Source organism: Acomys minous (genome assembly GCF_964271855.1).
Source record: "Acomys minous genome assembly, chromosome: 15".
NCBI classification, from domain to species: domain Eukaryota; kingdom Metazoa; phylum Chordata; class Mammalia; order Rodentia; family Muridae; genus Acomys; species Acomys minous.
Genome location: NC_140497.1, coordinates 52805738 through 52825627, shown reverse-complemented (window position 1 = coordinate 52825627; position 19890 = coordinate 52805738). Strand labels below are relative to the sequence as shown.

The 19890-nt window shown below is 42.2% G+C and overlaps 1 long non-coding RNA gene across 1 annotated transcript in view; it reads left to right on the top strand.

The window, feature by feature from the left end:
* Window positions 1-19890, top strand: part of LOC311584263 — a 103143-nt gene that overhangs the window by 9948 nt on the left and 73305 nt on the right. Inside the window, exon 2 of the long non-coding RNA XR_014774812.1 lies at window positions 3706-3779. This is a non-coding gene — a long non-coding RNA (uncharacterized lncRNA). The remainder of the gene's footprint in view (window positions 1-3705; window positions 3780-19890) is intronic.

The following is a 19890-nucleotide window of genomic DNA, read 5'->3' as shown; positions in this document are numbered from 1 at the left end:
CAGGGAACAGGCTAGGACAGGGGGTGGGGACCAGATGTGGGGAGGGGGACCTGAGTGGGGAGGAGAGAGGACTTGCAGAAAGAAAAGAAACCATGCATGGGGGCATCTCTGAGACTAAGACAGGGTAGATTCTTGGGAGGATGTGGGAGTGACTCTAGCTGAGACCCCTAGGCATGGAAACTGAATAGGCCACCCTCTCATCGGACAGGACTCCTAGTGGAGGGAGGGGAACCCTAACCTACCCACAAAAGCTTTGACCTAAAATTTACCCTACTTACAAGATGTGCAGGGATAAATATAGAGGAGAGATTGAGGACAGGTGAAATCAATCCCTGGCCACACCAGGAAAGAAAGCCAACCACTGACCCTATTAAGGACATTGGTACAGTTGCACATAGGAGCCTAACAAAGCTGTCCTCTGAGTGGCTCCACCCAACAACAAATCGAAACAGATGCTGAGATGCACAGCCTCACACTCCGTGGAGCAGGGAGCCTTGTGGAAGAGTGAGGGGAAGGATAGAAGGACCTGGAGGGGACGGGAGCTCCACAAGAAGACCAACAGAGCCAAGTCCAGGGGGGCTTGTGGAGACTGAAGCACCAACCAAGCACCATGCATGGGCAGAACCTAGGTTGCCTACAGAGATGTAGCCAATAGGCAGTTCAGGCTTCATATGGGTCCACTAGTAAGGGGAGTGGGCAGTCTCCGAAATGGACTCTGTTACATGCTTTTCGGCCACTTCCCTCTGGCAGGCCTGCCTTGCCAGGCCACTGTTGAAAAGGATGTGCTCACTCCTGATGTGACTTGATGTGCTGGGAGGGGTGAGTGTCCTTGTGTGAGATCCCCTTTTCTGAGGGATAGAGGAGAAAAGGAGGAAGAGGGAGGGAGGGTCAAACCAGGAAGTGGGGAGGCAGGATTGGAGTGTAAAGTGAATTAATGAAGTAATTAATTTTTAAAAAGATGACAAGATCTAACATAAGCTGTCTACATATACTCAAAAAAAAAAATCAAAGATCACATATTTCTCTATTCCTTTTATGTCTCATCTGCAGTACAGTATCCCAGGCACGCGGGCATCATCAAGCTAGTGAAGCCTGAAAAATCATGGAAAATACTTTTTCCTTTTATCTTTATCAATTTCCTGCAAAAGATTGAGGAAAAAATGTTTACACAGGGGCTGGAGATATAGCTTAGCGATTAGGAGCACTTACTGTTCTCCCAGAGAACTGGAGTGTGGTTCCTGCCACTAAAGGCAGACAGCTCCAAACTACCTATAAATCTAGTACCAGCAGATCCCATGCTAACCTCTGCTCTTCATGGGTACACACACACACACACACACACACACACACACACACACACACACGCACGCAAACGCACATGCACACACACACTAATAAAACTGTAAAACTGTTTTCATGCTTCTTACCAAATGTACAAAAATTAAAATGACTAATCATGGCTCTTAATTAAAGGAAGACACATTATCACCCTGGTCCAACAGAAAGGAATAAAATAAAATAAAATTCCAGGAGGATGAAAGGGATATTTTGGACTTGTGAAAGCCATCCTATTGCAAAAGTAGCAGGCAGCATCTTTCTGGTAGCTCTCTCTATAAATCATCTTTAAGAGATAATTGCCCAATTTCCCCCATAGTAAAGGGAAGATTATGTTATAGCACAGTCTCCACTGAATCCAATGGTAAATCAGGTTTGTCCAAAAGTTAGATGGACTCTTAACAACTGTCTTACCTAAATGCCGTCATTGCTAATAGAATATTTTAGAAAGCGGATGATGGGAGATCCAGCATTTTTTTAAAACAACAATTCAAGAGTCAGTGTTTGTGTCTTTGCTTCCAGGTAATTGGATTTTTGTTATTATGTTACAAATGAGGCTGCTATAAGAAAATATGTTTTTTTTTTAGAAAATATTTTCATACGAATTCAAAAACATGATAAACTTGTAAACAGCTTGTAGAATAATTAAAGGAGCAATTATGTGCCAATGAGTCCAAGGCTTAGCACTCTCTCCTTTTCCATCTATACACTACATAAAACTCAATTCTGTATCTATCACCTACAACCCAATCCTACCAACAGCTCACAACATAGTCCTTTACCAGCAACTCACACAACACAGTCCCCTGCTGACAAGCCAATCCTCCCACCACTGGCAACACAGCCTTTAAATATGTTGTGATAGTTGAGATTCTGATTCTTGCTTCTCAAAGGACTGTAAATTCATAGCCTTTCAAGATTATAATTTGGCAGTCTTCTTCAGACACCTTAAATAGGTGCATTTGTTTATTCAAAAGCGGTATTCTAAGGCAGGCTGGCAAATGAGTAAGCAGATAAAGGCACCTGCCACCGAGCCCGAGGACCTTACTTCAGTCCCTGGAAGCCGCATTGTGGAAGGAGAAAATGGATTCCTATAAGTACCATGATATGCACATATGTGCACACACACACACACACACACACACACACACACACAAGCAAAATGCAATGTAAATATATTTAAAGATGAATATTCCAGCAGAAAATATCAGAAAGATGCAAGAAGTTGGTGATAGGATACTCATGGAATGTTTTATGTCATCGAAAATATGAAAATGAGCATAATGTCTACAAAGTTGCAATCAATGTTGGTGGTATCAATAATGTGGAACTATATAATACACAATAAAACAAGTATATTATATTGAAAATTATTCTTATATTTTCACATGAATAAAATGAGTGAAAAATGCAGTGATTATAATTTGAAATAGGAAGATACAGCCACATATATGCTTAAAAAGGCAAAAGGTTAAAAGCAAAATGAAACTGTAAAATTAAATGGGAGTGCTGTCCCTGTCACTTTTCCACTGGGCAGCAGCATAAATGAAGGAGAAATTCCCTCTTTACGTCCTTGCCTCCTGCCTCTTACCACCTCCAGCAGGCAGGAGAGCTGTCCCTGCCCCTCATTAGATGTAGCCCTTGGGAAAAAGGGCCCTGCACCTTGCCTGGGTAGCACAATAGAGCTGGCCCTGCTGGCATGGGCATTAGATGTGCTAGCTGGGGCAGTGTTGGAGAGCTTGCTCTGGCAGTATGGGTGCTGTAAAGCTGGCAGATTGGCTAGCTGAGCTACCACGAAGGCCCAGATCCAGGGTTTTGAATTGGCTCACTTGAACATCTACCCTATTGATTAACTGCTGGAGTATGTAAAGGGACCAGTCCTACAGATCCAAAGCTACAGGATCTCCATGACACAGGGAGAGCAGGATATCTGAGAGGAGTTCCAGAGTGGATCCAGTATTAATAGTGTAGCGGAAGACAGAGGCCTTGAACAAGACCAGCGACTCATTGCAATGAACATTTGTCAGTAGAGAAGTGTGAACCAGAGGACATACTGTGGGAAGATGAGTTGGACTGGGTTGCATGGTGTGAAATTCACACAATCAATAAAAGGTTAAATAAGTGAATAAAGAATAAATAATATAAATAAATAAATAATACATAGAAAAGTAAAATGCCTCCATAAGACCTAGCAGTGGGCAAGCCTGCAAGGCATTTTCTTAATTAGTGATCAATGGGGGAGGGTCCAGCCCATTGTGGATGGTGCCATCCCTGGGTTGGAAGTCCTGGGTTCTATAGGAAGTCAGCTGAGCAAGCCATGAGTAGCAAGGCAGTAAGCAGCATTTCTCTCCTCCATGGTCTCTTCATCAGGTCCTGCCTCCATGATCCTGCCCTGTCAGTGTTCCTGTCCTGACTCCTTCAATGATGAATAGCAATATGAAAATGTAAGCCAAATAAGCCCCTTCCTCTAAAAAATTATCTATTTACATACCAATGAGATCATATGCTTCATAACATCAGAGTTGAAATACGTACACACAAATATAAATCATATAATACTTGTCAATGAAGATACTAAATTGCTTTTGAGTTAGTTCATATAAATTGGCTCTATCTTGTAGATTTTATATGTTAGAAGAATCTGAACACCAATAAATTGTTACCATCTCTTTAGAAAGAAAACAATGATGTAGAGAGATCAGAGTGTACGCTCTTCTCTTTTTCCTCAGGAAATAAAAAGAAAGAGAGAGAGAAAGAGAAAATTTTCCATAGTTTACTACTTGAGAAAAATTGCTGACAAGTATTAAGAAACAAGTAGGCAGGATGTGGTGCATGGTTAGCCAGAGATAATATTTCTAACTGTATTTTTATTTTATTGTTCTAGTTCCAATGTACATTTTTATACATTTTTATGTATTTTTTTGAGAGAGAGAGAGAGAGAAAAAGAGAGAGAGAGAGAGAGAGAGAGAGAGAGAAAAGAAGAAGAAGAAGAAGAAGAAGAAGAAGAAGAAGAAGAAGAAGAAGAAGAAGAAGAAGAAGAAATAGAAGGGGTGAAGAGACAGAGACATGTTGGGAAGATGGAGAAAGAAAGTGAGGATGAGGAGGAGGAGGAGGAGGACATGAAACCAATAGAGACAAATTTTGTCCAAGAAGAAAGTTCAGAACATTAGAGAATACAATGCCAAAACAGTAAGAAATGACAGTGCCGGGCACCAGCTCACAGGGATGCTCCTGAGCAAACTGACAACACCAAATGAGCCCACAGACACGGAGCAGCAGAATTCCCATTCACTTCTGGTGGGGCTGCAAAATGGCACAGCTGTTTGAGAAGAATGCATAATGTTTTCTTACAAAATCTCACAGGTTCTTACTGTAAAAATCTAGTGATCATAAAATAATCCTTAGTATTTATCTAATGGTACATACAAAAAGGTACCCATAGGTGTCCCTATGTAAATCCATAGTCTTTCAAGATTGTAATTTGGCAGTTTTCTTCAGAAGCCTTAAATATATCCATCTTATTTATCCAAAATTTTTATCTTTAGGAATTTTCAGGCTGGCAAATGACCAAACAGGTAAAGGCACCTGCCACCAAGTCTAACGACCTTACATTAATCCATGGTACCCATATTGTGGAAGGAAAATGGATTTCCACAAGTTGTACCCCAATCTCTACTTCTGAAATTATAGGCAGGCACACACACACACACACACACACACACACACACACACACACACACACCCCATAAGCAAACAAATGAAATGTAATGAAAATATTTTTAAAGATGAATATTCTAGTAGAAAAATAATCAGAAACATGCAGAAAATTGGCGCTAAGCTAATTCTACATGCATAAATAAACATTTTGGCTTGTTTATCCCATAACATGTTATTGACCTGCATAAGGAAACAAGCTGTCATGCAATGACCTTATAATGCACAATGTATAGTGTCTTACTACAACACTGCTCTGAAAATAATGAATTTAGTGCCTTCCAACTTTATAAGGTTGGAGAAGGCTAAGTATGAAGAAAGTTTAAAAAAAATAGTGATAAATCCGGGTGCGGTGGTGCATGCCGGTAATCCCAGCATTCGGGGAAGCAGAGGCAGCAGATCTCTGTGAGTTCGAGGCCAGCCTAGTCTATAAAGTGAGTCCTGGGCAGCCAGGACTACACAGAGAAACCCTGTCTCAAAAAAACTCCCACCACCACCACCACCAACAACAACATGAACACCAACACCAATACCACGAACACCAACAACAAACACGCAATGATTAGTCATTTTCAGGGGTTATAGGGAAGGGCTGACTGGCGCGACGGTAGAGCTCAGAGTACCCTTAATGCATTTGTGAAACTACTCAATATGACACCGAAATGACGAATATAGATTGCTATACATTTGCCAACAGTCATGAGAACATGAGAACATTAACAAACTGGACTTTGGGTATGGGTCAGGATTAGCTCATGACTGCATCAGAGGGTACCACTGTGGTGTGGGAAGAGAATGAGGTCACGATGGATGTGTGAGGGATAGCAAAGTTTAGAAATTTTTGTGTGTTTCACATAAATTTACTATAAATCAAAGCTGCTCTTTAAAAATAAAGGGGATTTAAAAGAAAAAATTTATATTTAAGGAATAGTATCTACTTTTGAGAGCATGACTTAAAATTTTTGAATTTAAGGAAAACAATGTGATCAGAAAGATTTGAAAATGCTTGTTTATTTTATTCTACCAAATGAAAGGGTAGGAATTTTCCTTGTGAAGACAGAAGGTTTTGCAACTGATTGCTATCAGATATTTATTTGGTACAGGCAGCCCCACGCACATTTGCCCTCAGTGAATTTGATGCTGCTGAGCTGCTACATTGCGACATCGTCTTTCCTGTAGTTTTCCATGTAATCTACCCTGCTTTTAGCTCGGCCTATCTGGTTTCTATGTACTTTCATTACCTCCGTTCTCCAGAGAAACCCACCAGTGTAGGACATGTGGCTTCCCAGAATAAATACCTCACTATAAAACACTCATAAAAAGTCTTTAGAGTCATCATAACTTTACATTCCTATGCACATTAAAACATAAAAAGACAATAACAGTGCTTTCAAAAATAAAAGCACAAACACTTTTCTAGCAGGAGGATATTTGCTATGTTTGTTGCTGTTTTATTTCAAGCGAAAAGGCCCCAGTTCATTTAGCATGTTATTTTTATCAGAACGTACTAATACCATGATAGGGTGTTATTCATGACACACACAGGAATATTTCATCTATATCTTCTTACTCTGAGAAAATGAGGAGAATGAAAATCACTTGGGAAAAGTAACCAACTCCTATTTTAAGATAGCGTGTGGTAGCAATGTACTATGATACGTGCTCGCTTATGGATTATGTTTGACTCCTGCCTGCTAATGTGCTGTATGGTGGATAATGTAGATTATTCAGAGTAGTACTGCATCTCCATGTTTCCTTGGCTGTCGTGGGGTAGTATGTGCGGTCATGTTAAAGCAATGAGGTGACCATGTGCATGGGTCAACTTGTGAGTTGATTTGAGAGTCTTTTATAGACCAGGTGGGGCAACTAAATAGTGCCCCTGCCAGATATTGACTTCTTGAATAAGCGAAGAATTGTAGATAGTTAGAACAAACTACTCTATTGGGCTTTAATCTAAGGAATGGTGGAGAAATTAAACATGACTGATGCTGTACAAGAGATCAGAAGGAAAAAAAATTGCGTCAAAGAGAAATTACAGCAATTTGGTGTGATGGTACCTATCACTGTGCGGGAGGAAAGAAATCACCCAGGGAAAAGTGGAAAGACTCTGTGAGGTCGTGGTCCTGAGCAAACTAGAGAAAGCTGGATGTAGTGTACAAGTCGAGGGGCCAACTGCAGATGGAAGATCATTGGTAGGAACACCAGCAAGGCAGAACGAAGACAGCCAGGGACGGCTGTGTACACTGTGGACTAAATGCAAACTGAAGAGACACTGTCAGAGTCTGGGGCAAGGCAAAGACATCAATCTCTGGAAGTGTCTGCCTCACAAGTACACCTGTAGATTGGTCTGGGTTCTATTAAATGTGTCTAGGTCTACCTTAGAGCGCTGGCTTGTATGATTACAGATGCTGGCAAAATCAAACTCCGCAGAGTGGCAGGCAGGCCATTGAGAAGCAGCAGGTGCTGTAGTTTTATTCCAAAGAACAGCACACTGGCAGAAGTTTCCTTGCTAGAGGCTGGTCTGTGCTTTGTTCTATCCAGCTCTTCGACTGATTGGAAGAGGCCACATTCATACAACGAAGGGAAAATCGCTTTAAAAGTTCAACAATTGATGTTACTTTAAGAAACTTCACAGACATATCTAGAATATGCGCACACATCTGGATCCAGGCATTTTCGTCAGCTGAATTGGCTGACCATGGCTGTGGTTGATCCTTCAGCCCCAGAATTTTTCTAGGTTCTACATACCTTCTCTTTCAAATGTGTTCTGTCTTGGGATCAGTGTGGGTTTGATGCTCTTGCCTAACTAACTGCCTGTAAAATGAATGAGCAGGAAAGCCACTGGGCTAGCTATTGCCTTTCCTCAACACGGGGGCATGAGCCCGACTGACTCTGTACCAGTGCCCAGGTCTTCCTGAAATGGAGGATGAAAAGCACCAACCGGAGATCCAAGATGGCGGCGAGCAGTGTGGACCGTGTTTGAAAGCTCCAGCGAACAATTCAGGGAATTGCACAGATTTCTGAGCCAGGAACACCAAGGTCCCCACACCACGGCAGCAGAAGTGCTCCACGGTTCGGAGGGACCAGGGTGCGGAGGACCTGCCTCCCCCTGCACACGGGAGGAACGAGGACTTTCTCGGATCAGAGCGGCGGCGGCTTTTGGGACAGCAGTGCTACCAGCGGCTCCCCCAGTGGCTCGGGCACCAGTGACGGCGGTTCCAGCGGCGACAAAGGCGGTGGCTGAGGTTTGCAGCTCAGAGCCTTCCAGTGGAGGCGATTAGTGCGGTGGACGGGCGAGGGGACTCTGGGCAGGATTTGGGTCGCGTGGCCTTGAGACCCAGGCTGGACTCAGCGGACGGTTCGGCCCCGGAGTCCTGGGTTTGCTCAGTGACCTGTGCTGTGGAGAGGCGGGCTCGGCTCGGCGGGCAATTCTGCCCGAGGCGCAGCTCCTCTACTGTAACGCAGGCTGGGCGGGGTGCCCGCTTCTACCCTGGGCTCTGGCTCAGCACAGACACAGTTTCCCTGCTGTGACACGAGCTGGGCGGAGTTCTCAGTTATACTCTGGGTGCTTGCTCAGGGCTGTGGCAGTTTTCCTGCTGTGACACAGGCTGGGCGGAGCTCTCAGTTATATTCTGGGTGCTTGCTCAGTGCTGCGGCAGTTTTCCTGCTGTGACGCGGGCTGGGCGGAGCTCTCAGTTATACTCTGAGTGCTTGCTCAGGGCTGCAGCAGTTTTCCTGCTGTGACACGGACTGGGCGGAGCGCTCAGATATACCCTGGGTGTGTGCTCAGCGCAGACTTGGTTTTCCTGCTGTGACGCAAACTGGGCAGGGCGCTCACTTCCACCCTGGGTGCTTGCTCAGTACAGTCGCAATTCTCCTGCTGTGGCAGACGGTTCAGGCCCTGAGAAACTAGCTGAGCTCCACGCGTGGTTCAGGCCCAGTATCCCTGGCTGGACTTGGCAGGGGACCCAAAAGGTTGTGGATACCTTGGCCTGACCCAACGATCATTCAAAGACACAGAACGATTGCAGGACCCACAGCAAAGGGGAGCTGAGGATCACTGGCGGTGAGAGCCCAAAACGACAGGGCTAACCTCCCGCCATTCACACAAGTGAAGTATCAGGGCTTCCAGCCTACGGAAATCGTGAGAAAACAAGTGAATCTATCACCAGACTCTCTCCACTCAACTCTGGAAGTTACCAAAAAAAAAAAAAAACAGAGACGGCAAAATGTCTAAGGGACAGCGTAAAAGCATACGCAAAAAACCCCAAAACAACATGGAGTCTCCAGTTCCCAGCTATCCCAAAGAAAACAATCCGGAGAACTCACATACAATGGAAACACAAGAAAATGACCTCAAATCCCTGGTAATGAGGATGGTAATGGAGGAAGCAATTAAAATTAGAAATCAGATGCAGGAAGAAGCAATGAAGCAGGTGCGAGACATAAAAGAAACACATAGAGTGGAACTGGAAAATTTTCAGGAAAATATAAACAACCAAATGAAAGAAATGAAAAAATCTGTTCAAGATATGAAGATGAAAATGGATTCAATGATAAACACACAGACAGAAGAAAAACGAGAACGTGAGGTCTCAGAGAAGAAGGCGAATGACACAGTGCTGAGCTTTTCTAACAGAATCCAAGAGATGGAAGAACGAATCTCAAATCTAGAAGATACAATCTCAGATCTTGAAGCAACCATTAAAGAAAATGCCAAATCTGGAAAACTCCTGACACAAAACATCCAAGAAATTAAGGACACCATGAAAAGAAGAAATCTGAGGATAATAGGCATTGAAGAAAGAGAAGATATCAGACTCCAAGGCCCAGAAACTATTCTGAACAAAATCATAGAAGAGAATTTCCCCAATCTAAAGAAAGGGATGCCTATAAATATACAAGAGGCATACAGAACACCAAATAGAATTGACCAGAAAAGAAAAACTGCCCGTCACATAATAATCAAAACACAAAACATACAGAACAAAGAAAAAATATTAAAAGCTGCAAGGGAAAAGGGCCAAATAACATTTAACGGCAAACCTATCAGAATTACACCCGACTTCTCAGCAGAGACCATCAAAGCCAGAAGGGCCTGGACAGAGATCCTGCAAACCCTAAGAGACCACAGATGCCAGGCCAGACTACTTTACCCAGCAAAACTATCAATAAACATTGATGGAGAAAACAAAATATTTCATGACAAAACCAAATTCAAACAGTACCTATCCACAAATCCAGCTTTACAGAAGATACTAGAAGGAAAACTCCATCCCAAAGGGGCAAGCTACAACCAAAACTACTCAGGAAATAGATAACTATACCATGGCAAAAACACAACTACACAAACGCTCAACTGGAACCAACATCAAAATTAAGACTCTTAATAGTAACTGGTCGTTAATATCTCTCAACATCAATGGTCTCAATTCTCCAATAAAAAGACACAGACTAACTGAATGGGTGCATAAAATTTGCTCAACCATGTTCATAGCAGCCTTATTCATAATAGCCAGAACATGGAAACAGCCGAAATGTCCCTCAATAGAAGAATGGATAAAGAAACTGTGGTACATATACACTATGGAATACTATTCAGCTATTAAAAACAAGGACTTCCCGAAATTTGTGGATAAATGGATTGAGCTAGAAATGATCATAATGAGTGAGTTAACCCAGAAGCAGAAAGACTCAAATGGTATATACTCACTTATATCTGCATATTAGCCCAAGGGGCATGTCCCACGAAAGCCTTCACTTACCAGGAAACTGAGACAGAGGAGAGGACATTCTAGTGGGATTCTAGATGAGAGAATCATGGGGGAAAGGCAAAGTAGAAGGACCCAGAGGGTCCTAGAAGCCTACAAGTAGAACATTATGATAGGCAGATTTGGGCATAGGGGTCCCGATCAAACTAAGGCACCAGCCAAGGACAATACAGGCGGTAAACCTTAAACCCCTACCCAGATTTAGCCAATGGACGGAACACTCTCCACAGTAGAGTGGAGAGTGGGATATTACTTTCTCACATACTCTGGTGCCTCACCTTTGACCATGTCCCCTGGAGGGGGAGACCTGATGGCACTCAGAGGAAGGACAGCAGGTTACCAAGAAGAGACTTGATACCCTATGAACATATAGAGGGGGAGGTAATCCCCCTCAGGAACAGTCATAGGGGTGGGGAGTAAGGGGAAAATGGGAGGGAGGGAAGAACGGGAGGATACAAGGGAAGGGATAACCATTGAGATGTAACAAGAATAAATTAATAAAAAAAAATAAAATAAAATAAAATTAAAAAAAAAAAAAAAAAAAAAAAGAAAAGCACCAACCTTAAATAGCTTTTAGCCTAAGCGGGAGGATGACAGAAATAGAAGGGAAGAACATGAAAGAATTCTGAGGGGTGAAGAGAAATCGAGGCTGGGTTCTGAGTGATGAGAGCACCATTTGGGTGATGCAGAGACCTTGTAAAGCAAGACTTGTGAACCAAGTTTTCAAGACCCCGAAGGATGTGGTGTTGTTCTATAAAACTGATAAAACACAAGTAATATCTGTATTTTAAGGCAGGGTCCACAAAGCATTAACTGTCAAGGACAGGGAAGGCTTTGCTAAGTTCAGATTCCTGTGAAACTGGCTACACACCCATGAGAGACAATCTAGCCCAGGTGGAGACCACCCCCTCTTATTGAAAATATATTCTTTTCTCATACAATATATCCTGATTACAATTTTCCATTATTATACTCCTCCAAGTTCCTCCCAATCTCTCCACCCATTCAGATGCACTCTATTTCTGTCCCTCATTCGGAAAAAAACAGGCTTCCAAAAGGTAACAACAAAATAAAATAAAACAAAACCCATCAAATTGGAGTTGGACAAGACAACCCAACAGAAAGAAAGGAACCCAAAAGAAGGCACATGAAAAAAAAAAGGCACATGAATCAGAAACCCACTCATTTACACTCTTAGGAATCTCATTTAAAAACCACTAAACTGGAAGCCATAATTAATTTGCAGAGGACCTGGTCAGACCTGTGCTTTCTGTTTCAGTCTGTGAGTTCATATGAGCCTTGCTCAGCTGATTCAGAGATCCATGTTCTCCTAATGTCTTCCACCCTCTCTGGCTCTTACACTTCTTCTGCCTCCTCCTCTACAGGGTTCCCTGATCTCTGAGAGGAGGGATTTGATGGAGACAACCCATTTAGAGCTGTATCTCTAACTGTCTGTATAATGTCTGACTGGGTCTCTGTGTTAGTTCCTCTCTGGTGCAGGATAGCTGAATAAAGCACTAATCTCTGAATGTAGAAGAATGTCATTAGAAGTAAATTTTATCACTACTTTTCTTTTTTAAAAGACCATTAGTATTTGATTTTACTCTAGGTCTCGGGACTACCAAGTTTCGGGTTCTTGGTTACCCAAGCAGTGTCAGGTATGAATCCCATCTTGTAGAGTGGTCCTTAAGTCAACTCAGACATTGGTTGGTTACTCACACAAATTTGTGTCACCTTTGCCTTAGAGTGTTATGCAGGGAGGACAGCATTGTAGATCGAAGGTTTTGAGGCTGAGTTGTTTCTTACATTTCTCTTTTGGTAGCTATGCAAAGTACCTTCATGTACCAAAAGCACTAGCACATGGGGATGGAGGCTTTATATAGGCAGAAGCTCCTTATTTCTGAGTTCAGTGAGTTGTGTGGGCTCTGTCTTCTGAAATGAGGTCTTGCTGTCAGTTTGTGGAGAGCAAAGCATTGTCTTGGCAGCAGCCTGGGTTTAAGGATTTCCATGGTTTCTCCTTCAGCCAACGACTCAATTGGGTACAAGCCTAACAAGAGCAGAATCCTAGAGAACTGTGTGGGATTTTTTTTGCTTGTTTTTATTTTCTTGACAGAAAGAGGCAATCAACAGAGGGAGCAAGGGCTGGTGGTAGAGTTTAGGGACAAACTGATGAAACTAAATATTTTACCAAGAGTAGAAGAGGAAAGGAAAGAATTTGAAGTGTTGAGAAGCTCAAAGGCCCCACTTGTGTAAGCTGTGAATTTAAAGAAAGGCCCGGATGAAAGATGATTGATTCTCTGATGACAATACCATAGTGAGAAGAGGCAGACTTAGCCAAGATTGGCACTTTGCAGGCAAATTCAATGAAACAAAAGGTGATTAAGGAGTCCAATATACTCAGAAAGACTTCTCCGAACACCGGCATGAGAACGGGGCCAAAAAGAAAAATTCACATTTCCTAGCATATTCTGTTTTGAGCCAAATAGATGGTTTTCACTATTTCATATAATTACATAAGTATTATTTATTACATGCATTCATTTTTAGCCAACAAATATCTGTGGAGCTCCTGTTTGGTGCCAGGCACTTCTCTGTGCTATGGCTTATTCACAGATGTACCTCCATGGAGCAGAGTAAATGTGATAAGTACAAAGAAATGAATAAAATCCAGTGAGGTAGTAGTAGTAGTAGCAGTAGGTTCTTTGGGCCAGAACATGTAAATAGAGGATGGAAAGAATATTGGAAAAGGGGTGAGTCTCTGTATAACAACTGATCCTTCCTAAGGATGAAGACACAGTACATGCCCCCACAGAAAGCTGGTAGGATCAGAGAATAAGCTGGCAAGCGCCACTGTAAGGTGGCAGAGGACGCCACTTGCCCACCATAGTTTGACATTGGCTTCTCTTAGAGGTGAGCTCTGGAACACCTTCAGGCGCAATTCTAACTAAAGGAGCTTCCTTTACTTTCAGAAACATCTCTGCTGAATTCTCTCCCCAGCTGCAAAGAAGTAACTGGTGAAGCTGTAGAAATGACTGCTGCATGTGTTGCATATATGCACTTGCCAGGTTTACTTCTAGGAATTGGAGACATCCCCTGCTCCTAGCCTGGTACCTGTTCACTTCTTTCGCTGATGAGCTCTGTGGATTCCTCTGCAGGTTCTTCATTAAGCTTCCCCATCACCCTTCTATGCTCTAGGATCATTTACCATGAGCAGAAAGATTATTTAGCTCTCTGCAGAAAACGTCTGGTTTCTACAGCTCCAGCTGCGCAGAGCTCCTCCAGAGCAGGCTCATGACCTACTTCATCACGAGGCTTGGCTACTCTTCACTGAGTTGTGCAAAGCCACTGTTGCCAAGTTGGTTTCCAGTGTTCTGACTGAATCCTCGTCTCTGGCAAGAACCCATTCTTTCTGTGCTACGGCTCCAGGGAGAAATTTAATTCTCTTCTCCATTATGCTGAAGTTTGGCATAAAGGAACATTTTCTGATTATGCAGGAACTGAAAATAAATCCACGGAGGGTAAAAACATGAAACTTTAATACTTTTCATACAATCGTCTGTATCTTAAGTTATGTTCCTATAGCATTTTTAAAATGTAATGGCTACTGTCTTACAAAGTAGAAAAATCCATACATTAAAGACATGGAATGGCTGTCGCGTGCATCCTTTCATGATAGCTGTAGTTACCTGAACAAGACCAAACCAGTCAAAATTCCAGCTTGGATGCAGTAGGGGTACCTGAGATCTCAGCCCTATTGGAGATGATATTGGCATTGGATTGGTGCTGAGGGTGGGTCCTTCTCCTTTAAAGAAGCAGCCACTGGTAGGCTGATCATTCCCCAGTGGAGAGCCACAAGCGGCCAGCACATGGGAAGCATTAATTAGACAGAGGAAGTTACTAACAGCAGTATAAAAGAGGAGAGGAAGTTAGGAAAGGAATGATGTTATGGCCACTAGGGGGAGTTGGAGGAATGTGAGCAACATATATTGTCTAAATGTATGATCTTTCAAAGAAAAACATCATTTTTTTTTTTTAAGAATTAAGAGGTATAGGTCGCAATCCTATTGCTGACATTTTAACAGCAACCACTAAGCATCACCGATTCTAACGTTTTCTTTCTAAACAAGTGGACTGATCTGGAGTCAGCCACCCTGCTCTAAAGACCAATGAGAGAACACTATCCTTAAATGGTTTGCATAACAAAAGCACTTCTAGACAGGAAGCGTTGTTGCTATTACAGCTAAGTTTTATGCAATAGATTTACTTTAAGATTCCAATTAAGACATGCCAGAAATGGATACAAGTGAAATGACATCCAGATGAAGATACAGCCTGGGCCACTCACACATGACACTTATCTCACGTCAGCAGAGAGGTTCTGCTCTGGAAAACTTGCTGTCTAGGGCTTGGGGTTAAAGGTAGTCACAGTAAGTGAGTCATGAGAAATTGAACTGCCCTAATGTACTAATGACTTAAAAGCCCATAAACAGACCAAAATACGCACCACACATGAAAGAGAACATCATGGCCCCAGCCAGTGCTGAGGTCATGCTGCCACTTTGAAATACACCCAAGTGGAAGTCCCGCTGCTGACTTTTTTTTCTGAGCCTGCTTACTGGGGGAAGTTTTGTTTACATATTGCTACTAAAGTGCAGGTTTTAATGAGAGATGGGCACAGTGAAAAATGTTTGTAAAGACCCAGGAAATGGCAAATGAATCTGACAACTACTAAGTCATGAGCACTGATGAATAAGCAGATGGGATTGTGGATGGGGGCTGAATCCAAAGGAGGGAGTATTCTGTCGTCTTCTTCTTCTTCTTCTTCTTCTTCTTCTTCTTCTTCTTCTTCTTCTTCTTCTTCTTCTTCTCCTCCTCCTCCTCCTCCTCCTTCTTCTTCTTCTTCTTCTTCCTCTTCCTCTTCCTCTTCTTCTCCTCCTCCTTCTCCTTTTCCTCTGCTTCCTCCTCCTCCTCCCCTTCTTCTTCTTCCTCCTCCTCTCCTCATCCCCCTTCTCCTTCTCCTCCCCTTCCTCCTCCTCCCTTTTTCTTTTGCCTTCCTGTTGTTTCTATTACCTTGGTGTGATTTTCTACAACCCAACACCCTTGTAGTTCTTTAGCTTGTATCCAAGTCTATGAAGGCTTAGCCTAACTAACAGCTGAGTTGAACTTGGGGTTTCAGTAGTTATTTCTTCCATTGTTTACATTCTTGCCATCACTGGCTACAGTCCAAATGCAGTTGCCTATTCTTTCCCTGACCTGTCAGTTCTGTTCTGCCTAAGAGGACACTTGTTGACTTCCTAACATCTTCATGGGCCACGTCCTTTACTGCCTGAGCCTGGGAGAAACTATCCCTCTCCAAGTTGCGCTGTCACTTTTTATCATCGAGTGAAAGCTACTCATGCCCTCAGAATCATGACACCACACATGCTAAAATGTGCAAAACTGGAGAGTCTGATTTTCTTTCTTTCTTAATATATTTTTACAGTTTTAGTGTGATATTTTGACTATTTTCCCCTCCCCAGTTTTTAGATTCTCCCTGGATATGTACCTACCCACCTTCATGCTCTTTTTCTTCCTCTCTCGGTCACAAAAGCAAAAACAGACAAACAAAAAAGAAAATAAAAACAAACAATAAGACAAAATAGAGGAAAGAAAAAGACCAGAAAACAAAAAATGACAAACAAACATCAACATCTGTCTGTTAATCTAGCAAATCACCATGCATCTAAGGGGTTAACACATTGTAAGTTTAATTGTCACGAGTCTAAAAGAGTTGGAAGAACTATAGAGGAAGACTCATTGCCCTACCATTTCCAGCTTACAGCCACCTTCATTCCTTGGAACCATTTTGGAAAAAGTTTTATTTCATCTTTTACCCTACTGTGTTATGTCATTCATTCATTCGTCCATCCATTTGCTCATATAAGATGTTCAGCCTAAGCTGGCTTCAAATCTGTTATGTAGCAAAAATGATCTTCTATTCTCTGGAATAATGGGATTATAGACTTGAATCACCATGTGTGGGGTCCTGAAGTGTTGGTAATGCACAGCAGGCTTCCTGCATTGAAAACAAGAAGTCTACCAATTTAGCTATATTTCCAGACATGAAATCTTTTTTTTTAAGTTAGCTATCTGCACATTTCATTTTGTATAACTTTTGAGCACATCTTATATAGTATGAAACTTAAGCCAATTTATTCCTAGTCATTTCTCAGAATATATTGTCCCACCATTAGTGGGTTACAATGGTTCTGCCACTGGTAAAGTCTGGGTTTGGGCAGGGAATGTATGGACAATTGGTTTATACTGATGCTCTTTTAAAAAGTAGCTGTGACAACTATGGCACCAACCAAGGACAATACATGCAGTAAACATTAACTCCTACTCAGATCTAGCCAATGGATGGGACATTCTCCACCTTGAGTGGAGAATGGGGACTGACTTTCACATGAACTTTGGTGCCCCATATTTGACCATGTCCCCTTGATGGGGAGGCCTGGTGGCACTCAGGGGAAGGATAGCAGGCTACCAAGACGAGACTTGATACCCTATGATCATATACAGGCAGAGGAAGTCCCCCTCAGGAACAGTCATAGGGGAGGGGAACAGGGTGAAAGTGGGAGGGAGGGAGGACTGGGAGGATAGAAGGGACGGGATAACAATTGAGATGTAATATGAATGAATTAATAAATAAATAAAATTTTAAGAAAGCAGCTGTGACTTCCACTCTACATAGAAGCATACAAAGCACAAAACCACATAGAGGACATGACTATGGTTTTCATGATTTTCCGGATATGTTCTAGTCCAAATGATAAAGAATCATCAAATAGCAGTGTTCTCTTGCATTTAGAGAAGATAATAGCTTTGAGACAATGTTTGTACGTCTGCCTGGTAGCGTTCATTTCTTCTTAGAAAAAAAGATTGAAATCAGGAAAAAGACACGTCATGAAGATTGATGAGTAATAGCCCAAACACAGAGATGAAATGTGGACTTTAATGGAGAAGCACTGTAATTCAGCACCTTGTGTTTTGCTTCAGTGACGAGGGCGTAGCACGTGAAGGGGCATCAATGTGGTCGCTTAGAGAGCAGCGTGTTTTGCTTAATGCAAGCCGCTGAGCTGGAACGCCTTTCCGCAAAGCGTCTGCATGTCCATTTCATTACAAAATGATGCCACTGATGACAACCGCAGCAGGAACTCTCTGACTGAGAGAACCACGGTGCGATCAACAAGCCTTCCTATTTGGGGAAAATAAAATGATTTACAAATATGTTATTTGCTTATTCTGATGGGTGGACAATTCTTGCTTGCTTTTCCAATACAAACTACTCTGGTCATCGCTAGCCACTGCTGGCAACCTCAGTACTGTCCTTTCTCAGAAGCCACACTGGTACAGTCTCACATCTGCTTGGATTCCTTACTTACTTCCACACGGCACATTATAGATGATGGCACACTACTCTAGTCTCATTTGGGAAAATTATGCTTATACTAATCTACCAAAGAACTACCTGTGGTCCCTAAATGCCATATTTCAAAATCGCAAAGCATAATGGTATACCTAAGAAACAAAGATAATCTTAGGACTGTACCTTTATACATTGAAATGTTTCACTTGTTTTGTTTCGATTTTTTGGGGAGGGAGGTTGTTATATTTATAGTCTCGTGATATCTTTTTATAAAATGCAGGCTTATATCTAAAACATAGGGAGCTCATTAAATTAAAGGAATGTTGTGCTTTGATGTTCATTCATAAAACTTAAATGCAAAAAAAACTTTGTTGTCTTCAAAACTTACAGCAGGACACGCTAAGAAAGAATATATTTATTTTCCCCCCTCATCAACATTAACTTTTTCATATTTTCCCCACAGTTTTCATTTAAAACTACAAATACATGAAGTCCTAAAATGGCTATTTATTGTTATCGGACAGTAATGGAATCTGGAAATGTTAACAAGTGTCACACAAGAATGCTTGAGCCAAAAACAGTATACTATCTTTTCCTTTTTCCAGTTTAATTCAAGAAAAAAGCAAACGAAGACAGGGGTGAAGCATTCACCTGGAAGGGCCTCCTAAGTGACTAGCTTCATGAAATCAGGTTTGCAGGACAGAGGTGGTTTTTCATTATATCGCACCACAGCATTTAGAATGTCAAACCCAACAACTGTAGTGACATATTATGGTATACATTACGGGGGCTTTTGCTACGCGAGTAGATTGTAGCTGCTTTTAAACACACACACTGACACAAAATGAAAACCCCGTGAGATGATAAGGATTCGACCTTGCTTCACTGCGGTAACCATCTCACCACCTGTGTGTATCTCACAAGATGATGCTGTCTTCTATAAACGCAGGACAAAATTCATTTCAAAAGTTGTACATGTTTCCTCTTTAACAACATTAATAAAATTGCAGGACAGCTAACACCAGCTAAATGTTGGAAGTTTTGAAACAAACGTTCTGGTTTCAGTCCTTGCGGTCAGAAGTCTAGCTTGCTGCTGCAGCACTCTGAGTGGGTGCTGCTTCCCTGCTCTGTGATCTTTAAACAGGAACATGCTGGTGGCCGTAGCCATTTGTGCTTCTCCCCTTTTATGTGTTTGTGGAACGGTACCCCCTCTGAGTAATGAAGAATCAAATATCATTAAGTCTGGCTGCCAGAGCTTTCCATACAAAGAAATCAATCAGCATTCTATGTCAGACACAGCGGCTTCTACCTGCCCTTGCTTCATCCTCCGCCTTCATTTCTGCATGACTGCAGTGTTGATTCATATAAGGTGTCCTGTGCTCTTTTTGACAGATCTCAAAAATCGCTAGACAAACCCCCAACTGAAAGAAAGAGAAGGTATCCCTGCGTCCTAGACATGTTCTGTTAGCTTTCTGAGAGTGAGAGTTCCATTACCCCAAGTGAGAAAGAGAAAAGCACTTCTTGTGACAGAACTCCAAATGTGCAGCTGTTAATGAAGCATAGTCTGTCTCTCCAATCTGAAGAAGGCTCTGAACTTTCTTTTAACTTTAGACCTTACCCTTTGAAAAGTTTAGATAGCCTACAACCATATAGTGGGGGAGG